The 27455-nt window shown below is 35.5% G+C and overlaps 1 protein-coding gene across 5 annotated transcripts in view; it reads right to left on the bottom strand.

The window, feature by feature from the left end:
* The window catches only part of STAG1 (stromal antigen 1), a 453722-nt gene that overhangs the window by 334255 nt on the left and 92012 nt on the right, over window positions 1-27455 (bottom strand). For 2 of the 5 annotated variants that reach the window (XM_046002311.1, XM_046002312.1), the window contains exon 2: window positions 4699-4805. The exons of the other annotated variants lie outside the window; for them this stretch is intronic. The gene's annotated coding sequence lies outside the window, so the exon portion shown is untranslated. The remainder of the gene's footprint in view (window positions 1-4698; window positions 4806-27455) is intronic. 5 annotated transcript variants of the gene reach the window in all.

The following is a 27455-nucleotide window of genomic DNA, read 5'->3' as shown; positions in this document are numbered from 1 at the left end:
TTTTTCTAGTATCTAAGTACACGTCTCATGATGAGGAAATTTTTTCTCTATGCTGACCTGATTACTTCTTCCATCTCTCCAATCAGTTCTCACTCTCAAAATAAAGTACAAAGAGCAGTTTCCCCTATTTTGTCAAAATTATATGAGTTTTTTTTTTTTAATGGCAAAACTAGAAAATATCAGGCAGAACAGCAGTAAGGACTTAGGTAAACTCAGTAACTTCACCAATCAATTGGATATAACTGACATCAACACACTACTTCATCTATTAACAGCAGAATTCACATTCTTCTCAACCTCACTTAGAGCACTGATCAGACTGACCATATTATGAGCCATTAAATACACATTAACAAATCTGAAAAAATAAAAATCATACTGTGTAGGGGCACCTGGGTGGCACAGTGGGTTAAAGCCTCTGCCTTTAACTTGGGTCGTGATCCCAGGGTCTGGGATCGAGCCCTGCATTGGACTCTCTGCTCACAAAGAGCCTCCTCCCTCCTCTCTCGGCCTGCCTCTCTGCCTACTTGTGATCTGTCAAATAAATAAATAAAATCTTTAAAAAAAAAATCATACAGTGTATACTTCACACTACAATGAAATTAGAAATCATCACCAAAAGGAAAGCTGAAAATCCTAAAATACTTGGAGATCAAACAACACACTTCTAAGTAACACAAGTCAGAGAAATTTCAATAGAAATGTTAAAATATTTTGAGATAAATGAATACTAAAATACAACTTAATAAAAATTTATAGGTGCAGCAAAAGCAGTGCTTAGAGAAAAATTTATCGCACTGCATGCCTACAACAGAAAAGAGAAAATTTAAAAGCAATCATTTAATGAGCTTTCATGTTAGGAAACTAGAAAAAGAGCAAAAGCAAGCAGCAGATTAGAGTAGAAATCAAAGAAGCTGAAAACAGTGAATCAACAATGAAAATAAACGAAACCAAAAGTTTTTTCAAAAAGATCAAAAAGTCAATAACCTCTAATTAAGAAAAAAAGAGATAAGATACAAATTACTAAAATGAGAAATCAAAGAAGAAATATCATTACAGAATCCGAGGACATTAAAAGGATAAAAGGGTATACTGTGAACTATTCCCAGAAATTTGATAACTTAGAGGAAGCAGATCAAGTCCCTGAAAGACACTACCAATAAAAAATACGAATAGTTCTATTTTAAGAAACTTAATAACTAATAACCTTCCAAGACAAAAAACCACTAGACCCAAATGGGCTCACTAATGAATTATACCAAACATTTAGGGAAGAAGTTTTGTACAACATCTTCCAGAAGATATAAATAGAGGAAATACTTCCTAACTTATTCTATGAGGCGTCACCCTAATACCAAGACCAGACAAAGACATTACAAGAAAACCACAGAGCAATATCTCTCACAAAGATGTAAAAATCCTCAAAAAAATATTAGCAAATCAAGAATTTTAAATGTACTGAAAGAACTGTATACCAAAACTAAGTGGGATTTACCCTGGGTATGCACAATTACTTAACATACAAAAATCAAGTAATGAAACCTATCACACATCAAGAGGCAAAGAAGAAAAATCATGTGGTAGTATCAATAAATGAACACAAAGCATTTTCACAAAATCCAAAACACATCTGTGATTTTAATAAAACTCTCAGCAAGTGAAAGAGGGAGAACTTCTTCAACTTGATAAAGAACATCTATAAAAATCCTACAGCTAATAACTGATGTAACTGAGAAACCAGAAACTTTCCCACTAAGAACAGGAAAAAAACAAGGACAACTCCTTCTTAACTTAAATTCCTTTTCAACACTATTCTGAAGTCCAAGCAAATGCAGTTAAGACAAGAAAAGGAAATAAAAGGTACACAGACTGGAAAAGGAGAAATCAGACCTCCTTTGTACACAGACTACACAACTGTCTATGCAGGAAATCTAAAAACTAGACACCCCCCTCCCAGAAAAACCCCACCCTCTTGGAACTAATAAGCAATTATAGCAGGGTTGCAGGATATAAGGTTAATATATAGAATACCTTTCATATAAGCAAACAATGAATAACTAGAATTTGAAATTAACAACACAATGACATTTACCTTGGCACCAAAAAAGAGAGAAAACAGGTATAAATTCAACAAAATATGCACAAGACCTGTATAAGAAAAACTGTAAAACCCTGATGAACAAAATCCAAGAACTAAATAAATGGATACCAATTTCACGTTCCCCGATAAGAAGACTCAAAATTGTCAAGTCATTAGTCCTTCCCAACTTGATCTATAGATTCAACACAATCCCAATTAAAATCTCAGCAAATTATTTTGTATCACAAACTGACGCTAAAGTTTACAGGGAAGGCAAAAAGACCCAGAATAATCAACACAGTATTGAGAGAGAAGAACAAAGTTAGAAGAATGACACTATCCAACTTACTATAAAACTACAGTAATCAAGACTATACCAAAATCCAAAGTAGATCAATAGAACAGAATAGACTGGAAATACACCCACACAAATACAGACAACCAATCTTTGTCAAAGGAGGAAAGATAATACCACAGATAAAAGACAGTGTTTTCAACAGAGGAAACTAGATGTCAACAGACAAAAAAACTAACATCAAGAACAAAAACCCTTAAACACAGATCTTACGTTCATCATAAAGTTAACTCAAAATGGATCAGATCCAAATGTAAACTCCAAAGTATGAAACCCGGGACGCCTGGGTGGCTCAGTGGGTTAAGCCTCTACCTTCAGCTCAGGTCATGATCTCAGGGTCCTGGGATCAAGTCCCGCATTGAGCTCTCTGCTCAGCAGGGAGTCTGCTTCCCCCTCTCTCTCTGTCTTTCTCTGCCTACTTGTGATCTCACGCGCTCCTTCTGTCAAATAAATAAATAAGTAAGATCTTTTTTTTTAAAAAAGAAGTATAAAATCCTTGGAAAATAACACAGGAGAAAATCTAGATGACCTTGGGTATGATCATGAGTTTTTAGATACAACACCAAAGGTAAAGCTATGAAAAAAAATCTTTTGACAAACTGGACTTCATTAGAATTTTAAAATTCTCCTCTGCAAAAGAATGATAAAACAACTCACAAACTGGGAAATAATATTTGCAAAAACATTTTTGTCTTTCTAACTTCTGAAGTATCATTCAAAATATACAAAAATTTTTTTAAACCCCAACAATAAGAAAACAACCAACCTATTAAAATATGGGCATAATTTCTAAACCAATATACCTCAATGAAGAAGATACACGGCAGAAAAACAAGAAAAAATACTCAAGCATCTTATGTCACTAGGAAACTGCAAATTTAAAAAAAAAAAAAAAAAAAAAAAAAAGGTGAGCTACCTTTACACGCCAACTAGCATGGCAAAAATCCAGAACACTGACAAAACCAAATGCTGGTAAGGATGTGAAGCAACAGGAATATAAAATGATACAGCAACTCTGGAAGACAATTTGGCAGTTTCTTATAAAACTAAACATACTCTTAAAACATGATCCAGCGGTGCGCCTAGGTGGCTCAGTGGGTTAAGCCTCTGCCTTCGGCTCAGGTCATGATCTCAGGGTCCTGGGATTGAGCCCCTCATCAGGCTCTCTGCTCAGCGGGGAGCCTGCTTCCCCCCTCTGCCTGTTGCCTTCTCTGCCTATTTGTGATCTCTCTCTATGTCAAATAAATAAATAAAATCGTTAAAAAAAAAAAAAAAAAGCCCATGATCCAGCAATCATGCTCCTCAGGTATTTATCCAAAGGAGATGAAAACATCTCCATACAAAAACCTGCATATAAATGTTTTCAGCAGTTTCTTTAGTAACTGTCAAAACATGAAGCAAACAAGCTGTCTTTCAGGAGGTGAATAAACAAACTGGTATATCCAGGCAATGAAATATTACTCAGCCCTAAAAACAAATGGGCTATCAAGCCATGAAAAAGACATGGAGGAATATTAAATGTATGTTACTAATGGAAAGAAGCCAATCTGAAACTGCTACATATTATATGATTTCAGCAACATAGCGTTCTGGAAAAGGCAAGACTATGAAAACAGTAAAAATTTTAGATTTGCCAGAAGTTAGGGGGCAGAAAGGAAGAAAAGAGCACAGAGGAATATTAGGTCAGTGAAAGTTTTTATGTAATATCACAAAGATGGACACGTCATTATACATTTATCAAAACCCACAGAATATACAACACCAAGAGTGAAACCTAACGTAAACTAGGATAATGCTGTGTCAGTGAGGTACTGAAGAGATGTACCATTCTGGTGGCAAGACACTGATAGTTGGGAGGCTGTATGTATGTGGGGACAAAAGGTATAGGAAGTTCATATGTCTTTTGCTCAATTTTACTATGATCCTAAAACTGCTCTTAAAAATAAAGTGTCCTTAAAAAGAAAAAAAAAGTAAATAGTTTATAAACAGTTTAATGTTTTCAACAGATGCTAATTTATGCCCATATGCTGTAATATCTTTTTCTCTGGACAATCTTATAATTTTATGTGGATTTAAGCACATGTATTCAAGAGTGCATGTGTACACACAGATACAGAGGAACAATGACCTTTCTTAAACATTTGGTATCTCCATCTGTTTGTCATGGACTCACTGCCACAAATGATGAAAGAAAGGAAACAAAGAATATAACTGCTACTCTGTTCATTTCCTACCATAAAACTCTTTTATCAATTCTTATTACCTGAATGAAGAACAAAGGTTAAAGAGAAATAGCTGTAGTTTCCTTCCAATTACATGCATTTTCATCTGTATAGTACAAGATTCTATTCTTTAATCAGAAGAATCATTCTGTAAAGACATATAATACAATCTAATTAATTCAGGCCCTTCTTTTATCATTCCTAATTATTTATCTAAGTTGTCTTAAAGAATCTCTTAGCAGAGGGGGAATGGGTGATTTAGTCAATTAAACATCTGACTCTTGATTTCAGATCAAGTCATGATCTCGGGGTCATGGTACTGAACCCCACACCAGGATTCATGCTTAGCACAGAGTCTACTTGTCTCTTTCCCTGTCTCTCTCATGCACGCACAAATAAAATCTTTTTAAAAAGAGAAAAATCTCTTAACAGTGAATATGCGTGTATATATATCTGCATGCATACACACATACACATGATTTACAAAGCAATGATTAAAATGACAATTATATTATTTCTAAAACTGTTTTTCAACAAACTGTTTACTGCCCTGTACCAAAATAGAAGGAATATATTCATTTACTATTTTTACTGGATTTATGATTGTTCCCATTCTTTATAACAGCAAATAAAAGATATTAAGAAAAAATTTTGTCCAGTATTAACACATGTATATTTCATACTATACAGAATTTAAGTAGCATTTAATCAAGAAAACAAAGTTCTTAACCCTCTTCCCAGTAAAATTTAGCTGTATTATACAGCTGACCCTTGAACAACACAGGTATGAAGGACACAAGTCCATTTACAGATGGATTTTTGCCATAAATACAGCACAGTACTATAAATTTATCTTCTCATGATTTTCCTAATAACACTTTATTTTCTCTAGCTTTCTTTACTGTAAGAATATAGTACAGAAAACATATAACACACAAAATTTGTGTTAACAGACTATCTTACTGGTAAAGATTCTGGTCAGCAGTAAGTTAATAGTAGCTAAGTATTGGGGTAGTCAAAGTTATATGCAGATTTTCAACTATGAGAGGAGCTGCACCCCTAACTCCCATGTTGTTTTTAGAGGTCAACTATGAACAAGAAAGATTTTCTACCACTTTTAATTGACTAAAAAGAATGCCAAAATACAATTAATGCTCCAAGATAATATTCACCCTACAAGATGGCCTAAATAGGAAATATGTAGCATTAAGACACAAGAAATGGCAAAGTGGTAAACTTTTGAACATATTAACCTAAAATTTTCAAATGCTAAAGAGGCAGAGGGATAATTTACACCAAAATTGAATTATATGCTCAACGGCAAAGAGATAGGTTCACTAGTAAGAGCAAGCTGGTTCATTAATCTGCTTTCTCTTCTAATAACATATTACAAAAAGCTATCCTTCTTAGCATTTCTGAGTAATATAACCTTACAAATCAAAAGGAATGTAGTAGAATGGTTTAAGAGTTTGGGCTCCTAACAGATATGCTTTCTAACTGTAACTTACTCTGCCTCAATATTCCTATTTCTCAAAGAGGAAAAATAAAAGAAGAAAACTTCAAATGATTGTTAAGAGGAGTAATCAGAATGCCCATAACTCTTCAATAAATATTAACTCGTAGTTACAGGAGAAAGAAGCAAATAAAAATACAAAGGAATGTTAATAAGTGCAACTTTTTTTTCCTTGTCCTTCCTTCACTGCCATAGTCTTAATGACTAAAGCTTACTAATTATTTGTTGAATTAACAAGAAGTGTGTATGAATATACATATATATATGTGTGCGTGCGTGTGTGTCTATATATATATTTAATGCAAAACTGGACATGAGGAGAACTCTCAGTTAACAAACTAACCAAAGAGAGGAGCTTTTTCTTTAAAAGAAAAAGGAAGGGGCGCCTGGGTGGCTCAGTGGGTTAAAGCCTCTGCCTTCGGCTCAGGTCATGATCCCAGGGTCCTGGGATCGAGTCCCGCATCGAAGCCTGCTTCCTCCTCTCTCTCTCTGCCTGCCTCTCCGCCTACTTGTGATCTCTGTCTGTCAAATAAATAAATAAATAAATAAATAAATAAATAAATAAATAAATCTTTAATAAAAAAAATAAATAAATAAAAATAAAAGAAAAAGGAAACCGAAAAGAACAGGTCAGGGTTGAATTCTCAGTTAACTCATTTAGCAGTGACACCTAAAACTGGTAGAGTGGGAAAGTGGGAGACCAAGCAGAGGCTAGAGGATGAGACCAAAGAGTATGGTATATCAGAATGGAAGATTAGAACATTAGAACGTCAGAAGGTTATGTTTGAAAAAGCCCTTAAAAATGATCTTATATACAGATAAAAATCCCACAACTCAGATGAAATGTCTCTGGATTAATAGAAAATAACAAGCTTTTAATTTTTTCCATATTAACCAGTCTCTCCCAAAAGCTTTATACATTAAGCTCTGAAAATGCAATCCCATGAATAAACGTATTCAACTTCTTTCCCAAAAATGCTGCCTCCACATTTTCTTCTTATCTACCCACATTTTCCCTTTTAGTATTCCCCTAATTTTATCTTCTTATACTCCAATGCCATGAAATTACACCAAGAACCTTAACACTCTCCTAACATCTCAACTTTGGTGTTCCTCAATTATTCTAGTCTTAATTCCAAAGTGCTTATTACTTCTCTTGTAAGATCACTCTCTTGTTTCTGTGTAGGTGTACATATTACCTCATGCTACACAACCCACTCTTCCTGAAGTAAACTGGGAAGCTCTTACCTTGAAACCCAGGCAGAGTTAGGTCTCATAAATTTTCACACCACTTTGTACATACAACTGAGAGTACTTTTTGCCACATATTTTGTATGTGTCCATGTATTATTTTGTAATTAGGAGTGTTAAAAATTTTATTCCATTCTCTACCTTTTTTAAAAAGGTTTTATTTATTTGAGACAGAGAAAGAGACAGCAAGAGAGCAGGCACACACCCAGGAGCAGGGGGAGGGGCAGAGAGAGGAAGAAGCAGACTGCCCATTGGGCAGGCAGCCAGATGTGGGGCTCATTCCCAGGATCCTGGGATCATGACCTGGGCCAAAGGCAGATGCTTAACCAACTAAGCCACCCAAGTGTCCCCAGTTCCTTACATTTATCACTCTATGTTAGTCTTTTTTTTTTTTTAATTAATAAACGTTTTTTAAAGAATAGTTTTAAGTTCACAGCAATTTTCCACATATTTTTAGTGATTCATTGGCATTTCTATCTCTTCAGAAGATTTATGATCTTTTTTTTGATTTATGATCTTTTAGAAAGAATTATCCTCACTTTCTGTTCCTAAAGAATTAATGTGTAGTACTTGGCACCAGAAAGGGGGCTTAATAATTAACAATTGTAAAACATAAAGATATACCAATTCATTAGTAAGTCTGTTCTTAATGCTATTGTGCATGGGCTTTTTTTCATTATGATTTCTAACTGGTTACATAGCTATTACATAACTTACCTTTTAATCTAACTGAAATTTCTGACTTCCAGCAATCTGTAAAACACTAGAACCACAAAAGGAAGTAAGGTTCTGGCAGGATCCATACCTCGTTTCTCTCTATGGAATACTGCATCTGGCCAAGGTAATGGGCTGGGATTCAGGAATACAATTAGGGCAGGTATACTATGTGAAAAAGGCAGAAAAAAATCTAAGAACATCAACTGGATAGATCCAAACTACAGCTTTGATGAAGGATTAGAAGTGAGATACAAAATAACAAATCTAACAGACAGGAATAAAACTGGGGGCACCTGTGGGCTCAGTCAGTTAAACATCTGCCTTTGGGTCAGGTCAAGAGGCCAGCCAAAATCCTGAGACTGAGGTGGTATCAGGCTTCTTGATCAGCAAAGAGCCTGGTTCTCCCTCTCCCTCTCCTGTTCCCCCTGGCTTGTGCCCTCTCACATTCTCTCAAATAAGTAAATAAAACTTTTTTTTTTAAGGGGGGAGTAAAATTATAAACACAAAGTGGAAGCAAGAGAAAAGAATCAAATGGACTGTATCAAACACCAGAGCAGGTTGGAAAGAATCAAAGTTTAAAGACTGTAGGGGCAGATCTGTGGCAGAGTCAACATTCACTCATATCTCTATTATTAATCCAATTCAATCAAAATTTAAGAAACCATTATAAATATGTATTCACTAGCATTTGTAAAAGAAAAATTTTAACTTAAAAATACATTTAAATGTAAACTTAAATATAAAGCTTCCAAAGTTATCTTACACCATGTTAAAGCATACAAATAATGATCACAGATAAATACATCATTGACTGGCATGCTCTAAATTTAAAGAGCATTAAAAATGCCATCAGACTTTTTCTTCAGACAGAGGGTAAGATGGTTGCAGAGGAGTACGAGGACTCTGGGATCAACTATTCCCACTAATACAACTAGGTAACTATCAAATAATGCTGAATATCCCAGTAATCTACCTGAAGACGGGCAGAAGAAACTCTACAACTAAAGGCAGAGAAGAAGATACATCAAAGAAGGTGGAGTGTGGAGACATGTCTTGGGAGAGAAATGGACTGTGACTGCTTAAAGTGGGCAAAAAGGAAGAGAAACAAATTAGCAAATTAGTACACAGAGGCGTACATGGGGGGAATGAATTCCTGTAACAACTGGCTTGGAAAGTGAGAGGACCCGAATTTCACGAATGGTGACAGTCTGCAGGGCTTAAAGACTGTGGAGTTTTAAAAGTCACTGGGTTTGGCCCTGAGAAAGTTCTATGGGTATTGTGCTGCTCTTGGAGAAAAGGCAGAGGTAAACAGCCAATTGTCTTACAGTATGGAAATAGAAGGGAGGTTAGTTGCTCATCTCCATGTGTGTCCCTGAGAGGAACGCTCTGGAGAGAGAAAAAACAAAAAAACAAAATAACCAAAAAACTGGCAGGTGCCATTTCCTGCCCTCCATCCTGCAGCAAAAACACAAGGCCATGCTGTGGGAACCAGCATGGCATGGACACTTGGTATCTAACTGGATTACACCAAGCCCCACCCTGCAGCACTGTGGAAGAACTACCATTTCCAGTCACACTTGCCTCAGTCCCAGCACAGTGGACTCACTCCTCCAGGAGACTGGCCCAAACCCCTACCAACACCACATCTCCCAGTCTGGGAGTTCTGTGAAGCCTCCATTCCAGTGGCAGCAGCACAGGTCTCATTTCACAAGCAGATCAGAGTATATATAGTTAAACCACATTTAGGCCAGGAACTAAATAAACACTGCACACCACAGGCTGAGAGAACCCCTGCAGAGGATAGGCCTGAAGGATAAAGCAGCCAGAACACACTGGCGTGCCCTTGAGAACAGGGGACACTACAATGCAGGGCACTACAGGACAGCTTCTTCATAAGGTCATTATGCTCAAGAACAGGAAATACAACAGACTTACATAACAGAGAGAAACAGGCCCAGAGATTTAGATGAAATGAAAGAACAGAACAAGGCCACAGACAGACATCTAAGCAAAACAAATGTAAATAATATACCTAATGGAGAATTCAAAGGAATAATCATAAGGATACTCACTGGACTTGAAAATAGAGTGGAGATCATCAATGAGACCATTAACAGGAAGATAAGGAATAATACAGAGATAAAGGGTCCAATAAACAAAATGAGAAACACACTTGCTGTAATGAGCAACAGGCTAGAAGAAGCAGAGGAATGAATTAATAACCTAGAAGACAGTATAATGGATAGTACTCAAACTGAACAAAAAAGAGAAAAGGGACTTAAGAAATATGAAAATGGACTTAGGGAACTCGGTGACTTCATCAAAGATAATAACATTCATATTACAAAAGTCCCAGAAGAAGGAGGAGGAAGAGAGGAGGAGAATTTATTTGAAAAAGTAGTAGCTAAAAATTTCCTCATTTGGGGAAGGAAACAGATATCCAGATCCAGAAGGCATAGAAAACCACCAACAAAATCAACAAAAGCAGATCTATACACGAAAACATATTGTAAATTAAGAAGGAAAATACACTACTAAAGAAAAAGGAAGAAAAAAAAAAAGAGTTACATTTAAAGGAAACCATAAGGATACCAGCAGATTTTTCAGCAGAAATTCCAGATCAGAAAGGAGTAGCTTGATAAACTCAAAGTACTGAAAAGGCAAAAAACAACAACAAAGAATACCCAGCAATTAGAAGAAGTGATAGTTTCCTGATAAATAAAAACTAAAGGAATTCATGATCACTAAACAAGTCCTACAAGAAATATTAAAGGGAATTCCTTCAGTAGAAAGGAATCAAGAAAGGGATCGAATCCCACATTGGGCTCCCTGCTCAGCGGGTAGTCTGCTTCTCTCTCTGACCCTCTCCCCCTCACGCTCTCTCTCTCTCTCACTCAAGTAAATAAATAAAATTTAAAAAAATCATTCACCATGATCAAGTAGGTTTTATTCCTAGCTTGCAATGGTGGTTCGTTATTCATAAATCAAACAACATGACACATCACATCAACAAGAGAAAGGATAAGAACCATGTCATCATTTCACAAGATGCAGAAAAAACATCTGACAAAGTACAACATCCACTCATAATAAAAACCCTCAACAAAGTAGGTTTAGAAAGAATACACCTCAACATAACAAAGGCCATATGTGAAAAATCCACATCTAACATTATCCTTAACAGGGAAAAATTGAGATCCTTTCCCCTAAGGTAAGGAACAAGACAAAGACGTCCATTCTCACCACTTCTATTTCACATAAAGTCCTAGTCTCAGTAATCAGACAACAAAAAGAGAAAAAGTAATAGGCACCTAAATCAGTAAGGAAGAAGTAAAACTCACTATACGCAACTGACACAATATTATATATAGAAAATTTGAAAGACTTCACAAAAAACTGCTAGAACTGGTAAATAAATTCAGTAAAGGTGCAGGATACAAAACCAGTGTAAAGAAATTCGTTGCATTTCTATGCACTGAAAATGAAGCAGCAGAAATAAGAAATCAAGAAAATTATCTCATTTAATTGTCCCATTTAATGATCATTTAATTAAGAAAATTATCTCACTGTCCCCAAAATAGTAAGATACCTAGGAATAAACCTAACCAAAGAAAGACCTGCACTCTGAAAACTATAAAACACTAATGAAAGAAACCGAAGATAACACAAAGAAATGGGAACACATTCCATACTCATGGATTGGAAGAACAAATACAGTTAAAATGTTTATACTATGCAAAGCAATCTACACTTTTAATGAAATCCTTATCAAAATACCAACAGTATTTTTCACAGGAAAAAAAAAAAAAATCCTAAAATTTGTATGGAACCATGAAAGACCCCAACTAGCCAAAGCAATCTTGAAAGAGAAAACCAAAGCTGGAGGCTTTACAATTCTGGACTTCAAGTTACATTACAAAGACGTAGTAATCAAAACAGTATGGTACTGGTACAAACACACACACATATATCAAAGAACAGAATAGAAAATCCAAAAATAAACCCACAATTAAATAGTCAATTAATTTTCAACAGAGCAAGAATGAATATCCAATGGGGGAAAACAAAACAAAACAAAACAAAACAGTCTCTTCAACAAAGAGTGCTGGGAAAAGTGGAAAACAACATGCAAAAGAATGAAACTGGATCACTTTCCTATACTATAGATAAAAATACAATCAAAATGGATTAAAAGTTTAAATGTGAGACCTGAAAATGTAAAACTCCTAGAAGAGAACACAGGTAGTAATTTTTCTGACAGTGGTCATAGGAATTGCTTTCTAGATGGACTCCCTCAAACAAGGGATATAAAAACAAAAATAAACTATCAGGACTTCATCAAAATAAAAAGCTTCTACATGCCAAAGAGAAATAATCAGTGAAACTAAAAGGCAACCTAAAAAATGGGAGAAGATATTTGCAAATGATATAAACAATAAAGGGTTAGTATCTAAAATACATAATTAACTTGTAAACCTCAACACCCAAAAAATGAATAATCCAATTAAATGGAGTCAGAAGACATGAACGGACATTTCTCCAAAGAAGACATACAGATGGTCAATAGACAAAGGAAAACATACTGAACATCACTCATCATCAGGTAAATGCAAATCAAAACTACAACAGGTATCACCTCACACCTGTCTGAATGGCTAAAGTAAAAAAGAGGTGTTGGCAAGAATGTGGAGAAAAAGGAACCCTCATGCACTGCTGGTGGGAATGCAAACTGGTACAGCCATTGAGGAAAACAGCATGGAAGTTCTTCATAAACTTAAAAATAGAACTACCCTATGATCCAGTGATCACATTACCGGGTATTTATCGAAAAAAAATACAAAGAACACTAATTCAAAGCAATACATACACCTCTATGTTCATAGCAGCATTATTTACAATAGCCAACATAGGAAGGAGCCCAAATGAACATGGATTGAAGTGGATAAAGAAGATGTGTTATATATACACAATGGAATATAACACAGCCACGAAGAATGATGAAATCTTGCCATTTGCAACATGGAGAGTATAAGGCTAAGTGAAATAAGTCAGATGAAGACAAATATTATATGATTTCAAACCATGAAATTTAAGAAACAAAACAGAAAAAAAAAAAGAAAGACACCAATCAAGAAACACTCTTACCTGTAACTAATAGTTATCAAAGGAGAGGTAGGCAAAGGGATAGGTGAAATAGGTGATGGATGGAGGTTAAGGCATACCCTGACAGAGACGAGCACCAGTGATTAAAATAAAAACTTTAAAAAAAAAAAAAAGTGCTGCCAGCCTTTCAAATAAGCAGCAAGTCAAAAGGAACGCCAAGAAAATAAAGTTGCCTCACACTAAATCACACTGCACCACACATATAAGAAACAATATGTGCAAACAGAAAACTGAATAGAAAACTGACAGCCTGTTTGTCAAAATTACTGAAATTTATATTTCCATGTGCTTTATATGAAAACTGCATTGTGATCCTTTAAAATTAAAGTTTTTCTAAAATTCAACCATCACCATTTAACTTCTACCCAGCAAAAAATTATATTCATTTAAATATTTTCCTAATGGATATACTGACTCATACAAATAAGAATTGTCTGGGGGCACCTGGGTGGCTCAGTGGGTTAAGCCACTGCCTTCGGCTCAGGTCATGATCTCAGGGTCCTGGGATCGAGTCCCCCACATCAGGCTCTCTGCTCAGCAGGGAGCCTGCTTCCCTCTCTCTCTCTCTCTCTCTGCCTGCCTCTCTGTCTACTTGTGATCTCTCTCTGTCAAATAAATAAATAAAATCTTAAAAAAAAAAAAAAGAATTGTCTGACAACTAACAACTTCATTATGTGAAACAGTATATATCACCATTTTAGTTACTCCAGATGGGGAACAATAAAAATATTTCAAATATGTCCTCTGGCTAAAACAAACATCCATCATTAAAGAAATTTCTGCAAAGACAAAAAAACTTACCTCTTAAAAAATCTTATCAAAATAAGTAACTTGTAAAGCCCCATGATTTTCATATAAAAATTATTTCAAGTTGGGGCACCTGGGTGGCTCAGTCAGTTAAGCATCTGACTCTTGATTTCGGCTCAGGTCATAATCTCAAGGTCTTGGGACAGAGCCCTTAGTCAGACTCTGCACTCCGTAGGTAGTCAGATTGAGATTTTCTCCCTCTATAACTACCCCGCTTGTGCTCTCACATGCGCTCTCTAAAATAAATAAATAAGCCTTAAAAGAATTATTTCAAGTGTTGAAAGTACCACTGTCTTACTACAGCCCTAAGAAATAAAACATAAAATTTTAAGATTTAACAAAAGCACAAATGGTAATTATTTTTAATCTGGTGAAGAAAGCATCACTAAAAGCCAAACTTTTTTTTTCAACTCCCCTTAAAATATGTGAATTTATTAGTCCAGTAAATAAAACTTTAAATAAACAAAAGTTAAAAATTAAAATCTGAACCATAATGTATATCTCAAGTTTAATGTCTTATCTAATCCACCCTCTTTCCGTATAATCACTGTCTCCATCTTTTATTAACTCTGTACAACATTAATCTGCAAAGTAGGCTCTATAATACTAATTCTAATTTTGAAACAAGAACAACATAATAAACCTTTCTCACTGCAGCATGCACATTTCTGTTTTCTGGCTAGAGATGAAGGTATAGTCTTCATGAGATATTCTGAAATAGTTTTCTATATGCTTAGTTTCATGGGGAAAAACTCCCACAAACTTAAAAAGCCAAGACCATCTTGTTCTGGAGTCCTCCATTCCATAACCTCCCCAGTACTTAAAATCTACTAAATATAAGTCGATGTTAGACAATGTTAGTATCCAAAAATGTTTAAATTATGGTACCTAACTCTTAAAGAACTTAAAGTTCAGAAAGAGAGAAAAAATACCCAGAGACCACAATAGGTAGATTCTAAATTCCTTGGAGAAAGAATATATGCTTATTAAGTTTGATGAAGCAGTGTGAAAACAAATTCTATGGGACCATAATTAGGAAGAAACAGGTTCTTAATTAATCCCTATGACTAAATGAACTTTAAGGAAGTAAGGTCCAAACCAGATGAAAGAAAGGAAATTGTAGTGGTTTATTACTTTGTGGATTGGTTTAGAAAGTTCATTTACAATCAGAAAATCTGAACAAATATTGGTTAATGAATAATAAGGCATATAATTTTGTGTTGTTACTTTAAATCCAAGGAGAGCTATGTGAAACCCTCATTTTGTTTTCCAGGGTTGTAACTTCTCTTCAAATCTACTGATTCACCAACAAGTACAATTTTAAAGATTTATTTTAAAGATTTACACTTGATATACCTTATTTTTTCAGGCAGGAATCATTAAAGAGATACTAAAACTGATAGGCAAAAGTATAATAAGAAACTTATACACAGTCTTAAAGTATGTCCCCACAAGGTAACTGATTAATTACAAAGAAGAAAATAGTAATATTACAGTGGAGAAACCTGGCAAACCCCTCCTTAACCAAGGGATCATAGTTAACACCACTAATAATGAGATATATCAGCAGAGACTCCCATTAATATAATGAACAAACAAGGGCACAACTTCAGTTCTGTGGTATTCTTGACAAAAAAAGAGAAACTTGCATTTAATCACAGGATACTCACATAAACCCAAACTGAGGGGTATGCTACAAAATTACAGGCCAGTATTCTCCTAAAGTGTCAACGTCATGAAAGACTTAGAAATGCTGAGGAACTGTGCTATGTTAGAGAAGAGATAGGATAACTAAATGCAATTTGTGATCCTACCTTGGATCCTGGATCAGAAAACGGAGATCAATGGGTCAACTGATACAATATGGTCTGCATATTCATTAACAGTATGGTATTGGTTAATTTTCTGGTTTTGATTATTATACTGTGGTTATGAAAGATACTGGCATTTGGGGAAGCAGGTTGAAGGACAGAGAGGAGAAACTTCTGTATTATTTTTGCAACCTAAAGACTAAAATTATTCTGGAGGGAAGAGTAAGAATCCAAACTGCCAAACTGTATACTAAAATGCAACACATTAAAACATCCAAGAACATGAAGGAAAACCAGGTAACACATTTTATCAAATGATCTTCCCACTTTCTCCCCAGGTTCAAAACATCTTTGTTTATTCTTACTAATTCACTTACCAAAAACTGGGCACTGGCGCTATGTAGATTCCTCCTCCTCTCCCTTACTCAATTTGGTCTCTACCTCTTGAAGACTGAAATTATGATAACTATTTGTCCTAATTATAATCAAATTATAATACTTAAAACTATTTTCATATTCCATAGAGTTCCATGAGACTCTTATGTGGAACAAATGGAATTTTTGTAGGGGAAAAAAAGAAACCATCTGATAAATCCAATGATATTTTTACATGCCTCAAAATGCCAAAGTGTTCAAACCCATTAAAAATATTACTAACCAAAGAATGCTAAAAGCCAGAGGCTTCAATAATAGGTGTATGCTATTTTTTCCTTTATGCTTGTATTTTGCATTTCAAAGACCCTTCCCTTATATCCGTTCCTTAGGGTTGCCATAACAAATTACCATAAACTGCATGGCTTTAAACAACAGAAATTTATTATTTCACATTCTGGAGGCTAGAAGTCCAAAATCAAGATGCTGGCAGAGTCATGTTCCCTTTGGTAGCCTCTAGGGAAGACTCCTTCCTTGCCTCTTCCAGCTTCTGACAGCCTCAGGTATTTCTTGGCTTGCTGCAAGCATAACTCCAATCTGCCTCCATCTTCAAATGCTTGTCTTCCCCCATGTCTGTGTGTTACGTCTTCACATAGTTCTCCTCCATGTCTCCGTTTTCTCTTTTTATAGGAATACCAGTCTACTGGATTAGGGCCCACCCTGAGAATGACTTCATGTTAAGTAATTGTATCTGTAAAGACCCTATTTCCAAATATGGGCACATTCACAGGACTTCAACATACTTTTGGGGGCACACAAATTAGGCCGTAACACTCCTCTGTTCCTTAAGAGTTGTTTAGAAATTACTTACTCAAAACCACTTTAAAATATTTGCTGAGCAACTCCTATATGCTATGCAACATCCTACGTGCTAAACAGAATGGTAAACAAATTAGATGAAATTCCGGTCTTTAAGAAGATGGTATTTCTAGTTCACAGAATCAGACAATAAATGAAAGCATATATATGACAATTTCAGATTGTAAGAAGTGATATGAGGTTATAAAGTACTTTAAAAGGAGGTCTTAGAAAGATTCTAAGGCGGTAATACTGGAGTGACTTGAAGGATGTACAAGTTTAATGGCCAAGGTAGGAGGCTGGAGTAGAGATTATTCTTGACAATGAAGGTATTTGTTTACTTAAGCAATTCGGCCACGTGCCAATGGTGCAGAGAGCTGACAATTTATTACATACAACAACTTGGAAATTATGTGACTCTTAAAGAATTTCTTTCCTTTAGTTAAAGAGAATCTTCTATCAAATTTTGCACATCTGGGGCAACTGGGTGTCTCAGTCAGTTAAGCATCTGCTTTCTGCTCATGTCTCAAGGACTGAATCAGGCTCCCTGCTCCATGGGGAGCTGGTTCTCCTGCTACCTCTGTCTCTCTCTCATGAATAAATAAAATCTTTTAAAAAAAAATTTTTGTACATCAAAATGTTAGACCCTTAATTTTTATATTATGCTAATTTATTGTGGATAATTTAAATTTGGATAGCCCATAATCCTATCAGTTTGCTGATCACAAACCATAGTTACAAATGACACTAACTTAGTAATTGTAAGCTAAGTCAAGATAATGTGCTGTTATGATATGAAACCATAGATTATACAGTTGCATATTTACTCTGAAGTAAATAAATACTATGCTCACATTAGGAGAAAATTAACCTGGGGGAGAAAAAAAACTTACAAGGAGGTTGAAGCATTCCAACAGAAAGCTTCTCAGAATCCCACTGATTATAAAATTGAGGGTACAGCAGAAAGTTAGGTGATGTGTATGTATAAATCAGAACAATCATAACTATACACTTTTATCACTACTCACTGGAGCACCATGCCTGCCAGTTGCCCTAGGCAATCATCTTGATTAAATATACTCCAGGGATGACTCTGGTCAGGTTTCTTCTCTTTATTTCTCTAGCATTCCCCAATGCCAAGCTTACTACCACCCATGATAGTGATTCAGGGAGTTAGTGAAGGTACAAAAACTACAGTACTAAGGACAAAATTCTAGGGTATTGTCATTGTTATAGCTTAATAAAGTTTAACACAATGATCAGGTTTAATGCACGCTGTTATATTTCGTTACCAGTTTACCGGACTCATTTCTTACAAACGGGAAATATTTCAGTCACATGCTGTTATTAAACATTAGGTATTCCAGAGACTACAGAAAAACCTGTACTAACTAGAATCTGCAGAGTATCAATGATTCCATGTAGAAAATATCTAGGAAAAGTGATATTTTACATTAATTCCCAAAACACTTAAGCAAACTGAATGGCAAGCCTAAATTATACTAAAGTATCCCTTGATTTCACTGTTCAGAGGAACACTGTTATATCTCCCCACCCCCAAAAGGGCTATAAGGGATATTCTTTTATAAGAAAGCAAGGTGTTACTTAGGACAATCTAGTGAAAAAGCTAAACATATGAAGGGAGGTTTTTTTGGTGCTAGTATGTACTTTCTTCTCCAACTTACCCCTATCCACACGCTCTATCATAGGTAAAATGGTTAGTTTTGTTGTCTTCAGCCCCAATTTCCTGTGCTCACACCACTCCCGACCTTCATTTCACCTGTATCATCACACGTCCCTCTTCATGCATATTTCTGTATCTCTTTAACATTTCAAATATTACAGTCACAGAATAAAGTGATAAATCTAAAGAAGTTTCCTAGAATTTTACTGACCATGGCATTCATGGCACTTACTTACAAAACTGCCCTGTTTTATATTTACGCATGACTATTTTGAACTTTATTGTAAGCGAAAGGTCGCAGACATCCTCATAAAGAAAAATCTTAGCTTTAAGACAAATATTATCCCACACTAAGATAACTAAGATAACTAAGAAATTCTCTTAGTTATCCACCATCTCTCCTAAACCATTATCAGCCCCCTCTCTATCTGCATACCTTCTAATCTTCCTCACCAGTGTCATCTACTCACTTCCTGACCACCTAGCACTGCTCTTCACATTCACTGAAGATGCCTGCATCTTGGTCAGATTTCTGTCCTACCACCATGGGAAACACCTAAAACCCAAGTCTCAAGATTCCTGAACCTTATCAATTCTGAAGACTTCACACAGCCTTTGGACTTCATCTATGAACTTTCACAGCCAAACACTTCACCGATCTGACACCATCTTCCAAGATGTATAACTTTCTTGTGCCCACATAATCCCTGTATCTGCTCCTCAATTTCATACATTCCTTACATTGTCTACTTGTCCCTTTGTCATGTCCTTTCCTTAGTAAGCATATTATTCATGTATATGTACATGAATAATCTCCTAAATCACTTCTCACCAACACACTTTACCCCTGGGTTCTTCTGTAGGGCCTGTCGTGTAAAAAGTCTAAGTCTAAAATAACCCTCACAAACTATCTACTCTTAAACAATCAAGAGACTGAGTGGTGTCAGAAAATGGATCACAGAGACATGAAAATTTATACCACTCTAAATTCTGATCTCCAATTTCAGGTGGAATCTTAACCTTCTAAAGCAATCTTTCTATTTGTCTATGATGGACTCCCTCTCCCCTTCTCTTCAACAACTATTACAAATTTTTACTAATCTTAAGACCCTTTCCTATGACCAACCTCCACCCTCCCTGAAGTTTATTAACAACAACAACAACAACAAAAAGCCATTAGTTATAAACTACCTGCTCAACTTTTTGCCTCTCCCTCACTTATTCTTTGTCCTTCAATGTTATCACAATAAATAAGATATCCTTCCTCTTGTTCTTGTTCCATCCCCCCATGTCAAAATTTCATTTTCCACTATCTCTTTCCCCAAGCCTACAAACTATTCAAGTGTCCCCTATCACTTAAAACATAAAGACTGTAGCCCCCTATCCTTGTCAGTACCACACTCCATGTTTTCCTTCCTAGAAGGACAGATTTTCTCATTTCCTCCCCTAGTTTAAAATAATCTTGGGGGGGGGCGCCTGGGTGGCTCAGTGGATTAAGCCGCTGCCTTCGGCTCAGGCCATGATCTCAGGGTCCTGGGATCGAGCCCCGCATCGGGCTCTCTGCTTCGCGGGGAGCCTGCTTCCTCCTCTCTCTCTGCCTGCCTCTCTGCCTACTTGTGATCTCTCTCTCTGTCAAATAAATAAATAAAATCTTTAAAAAAATAATAATAAAAAAATAAAATAATCTTGGGGCACTTGGGTGGCTTAGTTGGTTAAACATCCAGCTTAGGTCGTGAGATTGAGCCCCTCATCAGGCTCCATGCTGGGCACTAAGCCTGCTTAGGAGTCTCTCTCTCCCTATCCCTCTGCCCAAACCCTTCCCTCAGCTTGCGTGCGCTTTCTCTCAAAAAACAAAAACACTGTAAAATTTAAAAATCTTATTTTACCTCTAATTCTCTGCTGAATCTACCTTTACAAGAAAATCACTATGAAATATTTTATGGTATTATAAAACTATTATTGATGCTTTTATGTTTCTTGAAGTTACTATCTTTTATAGACACCAACTAAATTATTTACAGATGAAATGGTATGATGTCAATTTGCTTCAAATGAATAAAGAACTGGAAGTGTACAAATGAAAAAATGCTCAGTTTATAAATACTGAAGCTGGGTAATAGTTACATAGTGGTTCACTATACAATTCCATCTACTTTTGCATATACTTGAAATCTGCCTTAACAATACATGCATGATAATAAAAAACAGATCTCTACCTTTATCACAGTATCCCTTTAAACTACACCATGGTTTGTTTCTACATTGTAAGATATGTTTATTAAATTATAATTGACATACAATGTTCTATTAGTTTGAGGCTTACAGCATATTGACTCATCAATTCTATATGTTACTCAAAGCACACCACAGTAAGTGCAATCACCATAAAACATTATTACAGTATTATGGACTATATTTCCTATGCTGTACTTTTCATTTCCGTAACTCATTTTTTAAAGATTTATTTACTTATTTAACGGAGGAGGGCAGACTTCCCACTGAGGGCAGAGCCTGAGAGGACTCCATCCCAGGCCCCAGAGATCATGATCTGAGCTGAAGGCAGACACCTAGCCAACTGAACCACCCAGGTGCCCATAATTCATTTATTTTATAACTGGAATTTTGTACCTCTTAGTTCACTTATTTATTTATAATAAATAATTCACTTATTTATTCACTTATTTCACCCATTTCCTTACCCACCTCCCTCTGGCGACCACAAGTTCTCTGTATTTAAGAATCTGATGGTAGACCATAGTTTTTAACCCTCTGAAGTCACTAAGTCACCTTGGGTTGGGGAAGCAGGCCCCTCTTCCAACCTCCCAAATATTCTCCAACATTTGCCCTGGCAACATAATGGGATGTGGATGTAATGAATTCTTTAGGGATATTAGGCAGTTAAAAAGGTTGTTGATGTGGGGCACGTGGCTGGCACTGTTGTTGGAGAATGCCACTCCTGAGCTTGCGTTACAGAGTTCAAACCCCACACTGCATGCAGAGACTACTTTTTTTAAAAAGGTTGTTAATGCTAACTTGTAAAGCAATTAAAAAGCAAAATCTTTTTTTCAGATATGATTTTACTACTGCTTCATATGCACATTTTTTAGCTGCAAAATTAAGACTTTTTTCATGACATGCCATCAGCTGAGTTTTTCTTCTGAATAGTACCTCACCTCCCTTCAAAAAATAATTCAATAAAATTAAATTTAAAATTATATATTTTTAATTATTCATCTCACTATCTTGTCACAGAAGCTAGAAAATCAGAAACCCTAAGATCATCCTTGACTCCCTTGAATCTTGCCCACTTTTAACCAATAAAATGCACCTTAAAATCTATCCCTTCCTCTCTAATCCTACTCACACTGCACTAATAAAGGCTCCCAGTATCCCATAATCTCCTAGTCTTGTTTCCCCCCATTCAATCCTCCATCTTGTAACCTGACTGGATTATTTGAAATATTAATCAACAAGATCCCTGTTTAAAATATTTCAAATAGCTCCCCATCACTTCTAGAATAAAATTCAAGTTCCTAAACACAGGAAGCAAAAATCTTAACAATCTGGCTTTTCCTAGCCTTACTTCCAGTCTCTCCCTAACATTTTAATTTATGTTTCTGATAATGCCTAACCACTTGTAGTTCACTGTAAGCACCTTTCTGTTTCATACCTTCATGCTTTTGCTTAAACTATTTCCTCCCTAAAACATTCTAGTCACCATTTTGCAAGTTAAATTTAAAGAGTCCAGTTCAAGTTCATAAGAACTTTAGTAACACAGCCCACAAAATATAGAAAAATGAGTAAATTTTTATATAAAGAAAACTTGATAAAAAATAAAGATTCCAAAGTTCATAGTAACACTACAAAAGTTAAAGGTTAGGTCCAAACTTAGCAAAACATACAGAGGATAAATATGAAAATAAAGTCAACTCTTCTGTAGTTTATTTTGAAAGACGTAATGATTATCTCTGAATAGTAAAATTATGGACAACTTTCATTCTTTGCTTTTGCTTCTCTGTACCTATTGTAAACAAATATTATATATGTGATAAGAACAAAATGTAAGATATTTTCGGAGATCTATATATACACCTGACTATAATTTGTTAGGAATATAGTACTCTAATGTTACATATACATATACCTACATATACACACCTCCTAGAGCCTAGTCAAACTGTGAATGGCCTTCAATGTCAGTTCAGGAAAGTTAAGACTTTATTTTGTCCCATGAAGCTGTATTTTATAAATATTAATTTCAGGCAGGGTATAAGGAAAGACCAGAGAAATTAAAGCCTAGGTATAAGAAAACCAATTATAAAGCAATTATAATAGTACAGACAAGAGATATGAAGAAACTCAACCATGGTGCTAACAGCAGACAGAGGTTAAGTTCAAGAAACAATATAAAGACCAAACTGGTAACCCTTAGCCTTGAACTGGATGAGGTGGATCAAAAAGTACCACTGAAAGCAATATATTTCAAATTCTACGCATGAGAGAATGGTGGAAGAACACAGAAGGAGGAAAGAAAAAGGATGAAGAATAAAGAACTGGGGAAGAGGGTGCCTGGGTGGCTCAGTGGTTTAAGCCGCTGCCTTCGGCTCAGGTCATGATCTCAGGGTCCTGGGATCGAGTCCCGCATCGGGCTCTCTGCTCGGCAGGGAACCTGCTTCCCTCTCACTCTCTCTGCCTGCCTCTCTGCCTACTTGTATCTCTCTCTGTCAAATAAATAAATAAAATCTTTAAAAAAAAAAAAAAGAACTGGGGAAGAAAGCACCTCCGCAGGACAAAGGGTGAAGATAATATAATAGGCTCATTCTTAGAAGAGGAAGTTAACCATGGATCATTCAGTCAGAAATGTCCAACACAAAAATAATCTGCGTAGAAAGTCTGGAGCCCTGTTCATTTATCAAGCCCAAATCTCAGTGCCATATCTCCAATGGTGCCTGAGGTACCTCCAAAAAATCCAGAGCTCTATGTAAACCAATGGGCATGGAACATGGAAATCTAGCGTTTCAGAAGAAAAAGTAACACCAGAAGTTAGGTGAGTGAATGATTTAGAACAAAGGAAAAAGGATTGATAAGTATACCCCTGTTTAACCAGGAAAATGTCACAGACAAAAGAAAATTTCAGTAAATTCAGGATCTTCTTGTGCCTAAAAATAATAAAAGATCTTAAGGTTAGACTTCATTAAAAATTAAATTTCTGCACATCAAAACAAACAAGCTAAAACTACCAAAAACAAAACAAAACAAAAAATCCCCAAAGTATTAACATTTGAGTAAGTCATAACTTATAAAACCACTGAAACAAACAAACAAAAACTGATGAAAGACAAAGATACAGAGGAAAAATGACTAAAGTACTTGTAGAACAATTCTTGTTTATCACTAGTGAAATACAATATACCATTTCATTATTGCTTTATTGCATTTCTTTGTTCAATAGTCAAGTTAAGCATTCTTCCCTCAAGAACACCTGTAAGTGGTAATAATAATGGCAAGATAAAATGAGATTGATACCCTTATATTTCTGGTGTTACTTAGTGTTAAGAAACTTTAAACTCATTCCACAAAGTTGGGAACTATACAAATATGGCCATTATCACTGCTACCATTTAACATAACAGAAAAGTCTTTTTCAATACTATGAGAAGAAAGATGGAGGAGAGGGAAAGGAAGGGAGAGAAATTAGAAGAGACCATTATCATCTACACAGAAAAATTATCAGAATCTACAGACAATGAGAAAAAGTTCAGCTAGACCGCCAGACAAAAGTTTAACAGAAAAATCCATAACATTTCCCAAATAACAATAACCAATTAGAAAATAAAATGAACACCATTCACAACAGCAACAAAACCATATACTTAAACAGAATTTCTAACCTCAGCATTATTAACATTGAGCGGGATAACTGGAGGCTAGCCTATGCACTATAGGATCTTTAGCAACATCCCTGGCTTCCACCCACTATATGCAATAACATCTCCTAAGCTCTGACAACCAAAAGTGTATCTTTAGACAATACCAAATCCAAAACATCAAATTTTGTCCCCACCCCGAGACAAAATTAAGAACTAGTGATTAAGAATTAGTGATCAAGAATGAGTACCATGAAGAAACAAAAGACAATCTAATTTCACTAAAATACATAGAAAGTTTTGAATCAACGGAGAGCTATTCCATGCTGTTGGATGGGACAACTTATGATGTGATTTCTCCCTCAAATGTATCGATTTAAAGCAATTCCATTCTAAATTTCAGCTGGAATTTTTAAATTGGTAACAGTAACCTACTTATAAAGCATTTACTGTGTGCCCCTGCCACTATTCTAACATTATACATATATTCACAAAGGCAGGAAAACTCCTAACTTCATTTTACAAATTACAAAACTGAGGCAACCCTATGCAAAGCCCAGGGTTACACAATTACTAACAACAGAGCCAGGATTCAACTCCAAGCTGACTGGATCCAGAGTACATGCTCTTAACCACTTCATTATTCTACTTGATGAAACACTGCAATGATACAAGCCTGGTAAGATTGAAAGGAAGTTACTGGAGAACAGCTACACTTCTGGAACCTGGAGGTAAGCAGTAAGATGGAAAAAATTCTGCCTACCTTTCCTACAAATTTTGATAGGACACACCATACTGGTATTGGGATTTATCTGTAGTAGAAATAAAAGAATCCTCATATACCCCTACTGGGAGTAAAGACTGGTACAACTATTCAGAAGAGTAATAAGGCAGTATTTAGTGAAACTGGATACACACACACACACACACACACACACACACACACACACCCCTAACTCAGTTGGATAATACATATCCATGAAGGGATGATATGAGGATGCTCTTTTTCAGAACTGTCTGTAATACAGGAAGCTGGAGGCATCACAGTGTTCATCACTGCACTGGGGTAATGGCTCAGTGAAATATGGCAGATGCATACTATGGAATACTAATACACACCATGGAAGCCATTGGATTCAATGAACAAGAACTTGAAAAAAATGCACACATGTTTTATAAGAATGAATAAAAATAAATGTATATATATCAAACGTATTAAATGAATACCTATGGGAGAAGATAAAAAAGAGTGGATAATGCAGATAAAAAATAAAACGAAAGCAACACCTTGAACGAGTCAAGAATTACCATGTTTGGGCGCCTTCGTGACTCAGTGTGTTAAGCCTCTGCCTTCGGCACAGGTCACGATCGAGCCCCACATCAGGCTCTCTGCATAGCAGGGAGCCTGCTTCCCCGCCTACTACCTATGATCTCTCTCTGTTAAATAAATAAATAATCTTAAAAAAAAAAAAAAAAAAGAATTACCGTGTTTCATGAACTGAGGGCAAAATTAATTCAACCCTCTGTACCTGAAGTCCAACAATTAAATTTTTTTAAAAGATTTTATTTAATTATTTGATAGAGAGAGACACAGTGAGAGAAGGAACACAAGCAGGGGGAATGGGAGAGGGAGAAGCAGGCCTCCTGCCAAGCAGGGAGCCCGATGTGGGGCTCAATCTCAGGACCTTGGGACCGTGACCTCAGCTGAAGGCAGATACTTAACGAATGAGCCACCCAGGCGCCCCAACAATTAAATTTTTTAAAAACTTCAAAGTCAAAAATATTAAAAGTTCTTCTACAAAGCAAATAACACATATTGAAACCCTTACAATTCTATAATCTTTGATTCAGTGATTGCTATCATTCTACCCTAAAATTAAAAAAAAAGTAAACATATTTACATGTAGTAAAGGTGTTTAACTGTCCTGAACTAGAAAAAGAACAAAAAAAAACCTTGAAAGAACCTAAGCCCTAGTAATAATAATAAGCCATAAGTAAATGGAGAGCATTTACTTATAAAATATTTTTATATATCACTAAAATCAATGAAAATTAATGAGCTGTTTAAAAAGGAAAACATGTAAAGGATGGCCTCTACTATATAAGTTTTATATATGCTCATATGCACAAAAAGACTGAAAAGGAAATGTCACAGTTGACAGTAGCAACCTATGAATTACAGATTTATATGTGACTTTCTCTACTTTTCTTTATATTTCCTGATAAATATAAAATGCAACCACTATAAATAATTACATTAGGAACAGACTAATCCAGTACTACCAGAACTGCCCAAGGCAGACCAGGACCTATAGTCACCAGGCATTTAAAAACAAAATTATTTTTTAAAATATTTCCAAAGGTCACAGTGAGGATGAACCTAGATTTTAGTGTCTAGAAGGTGTTTAATGAACTTCTAAAGTGTTCTATCAAAATAGAATTGAAGGTATTCTATATTTATATATGTAGTTTCTTATGAAAAGTTTATCTTTACTATTCCAAAGTGTTTCCTTAATAAAGAAAATAGTAAATCAAAGGTAATTTAGGGTGTTAAGTGCTGATTAATTTTTTATCACTAGTTATTTTTGCTAGCAAAATCAGAAAATCTAATAGAATTATACACATTAATAGCTATAACTTATTTGGTGTATCAGTTTCAACACTATCACCATAATCAATATTTTTTACTAATATAAATTAGAAACAGCAAATACTTAAAATAATCTACATGCCCTAGTCCTATTTCCTACGCTTG

Source organism: Meles meles, chromosome 4, assembly GCF_922984935.1.
Source record: "Meles meles chromosome 4, mMelMel3.1 paternal haplotype, whole genome shotgun sequence".
NCBI classification, from domain to species: Eukaryota; Metazoa; Chordata; class Mammalia; order Carnivora; family Mustelidae; genus Meles; species Meles meles.
Note: the sequence above shows the minus strand (reverse complement) of the source record. Positions and strands in the feature narration are given on the sequence as shown.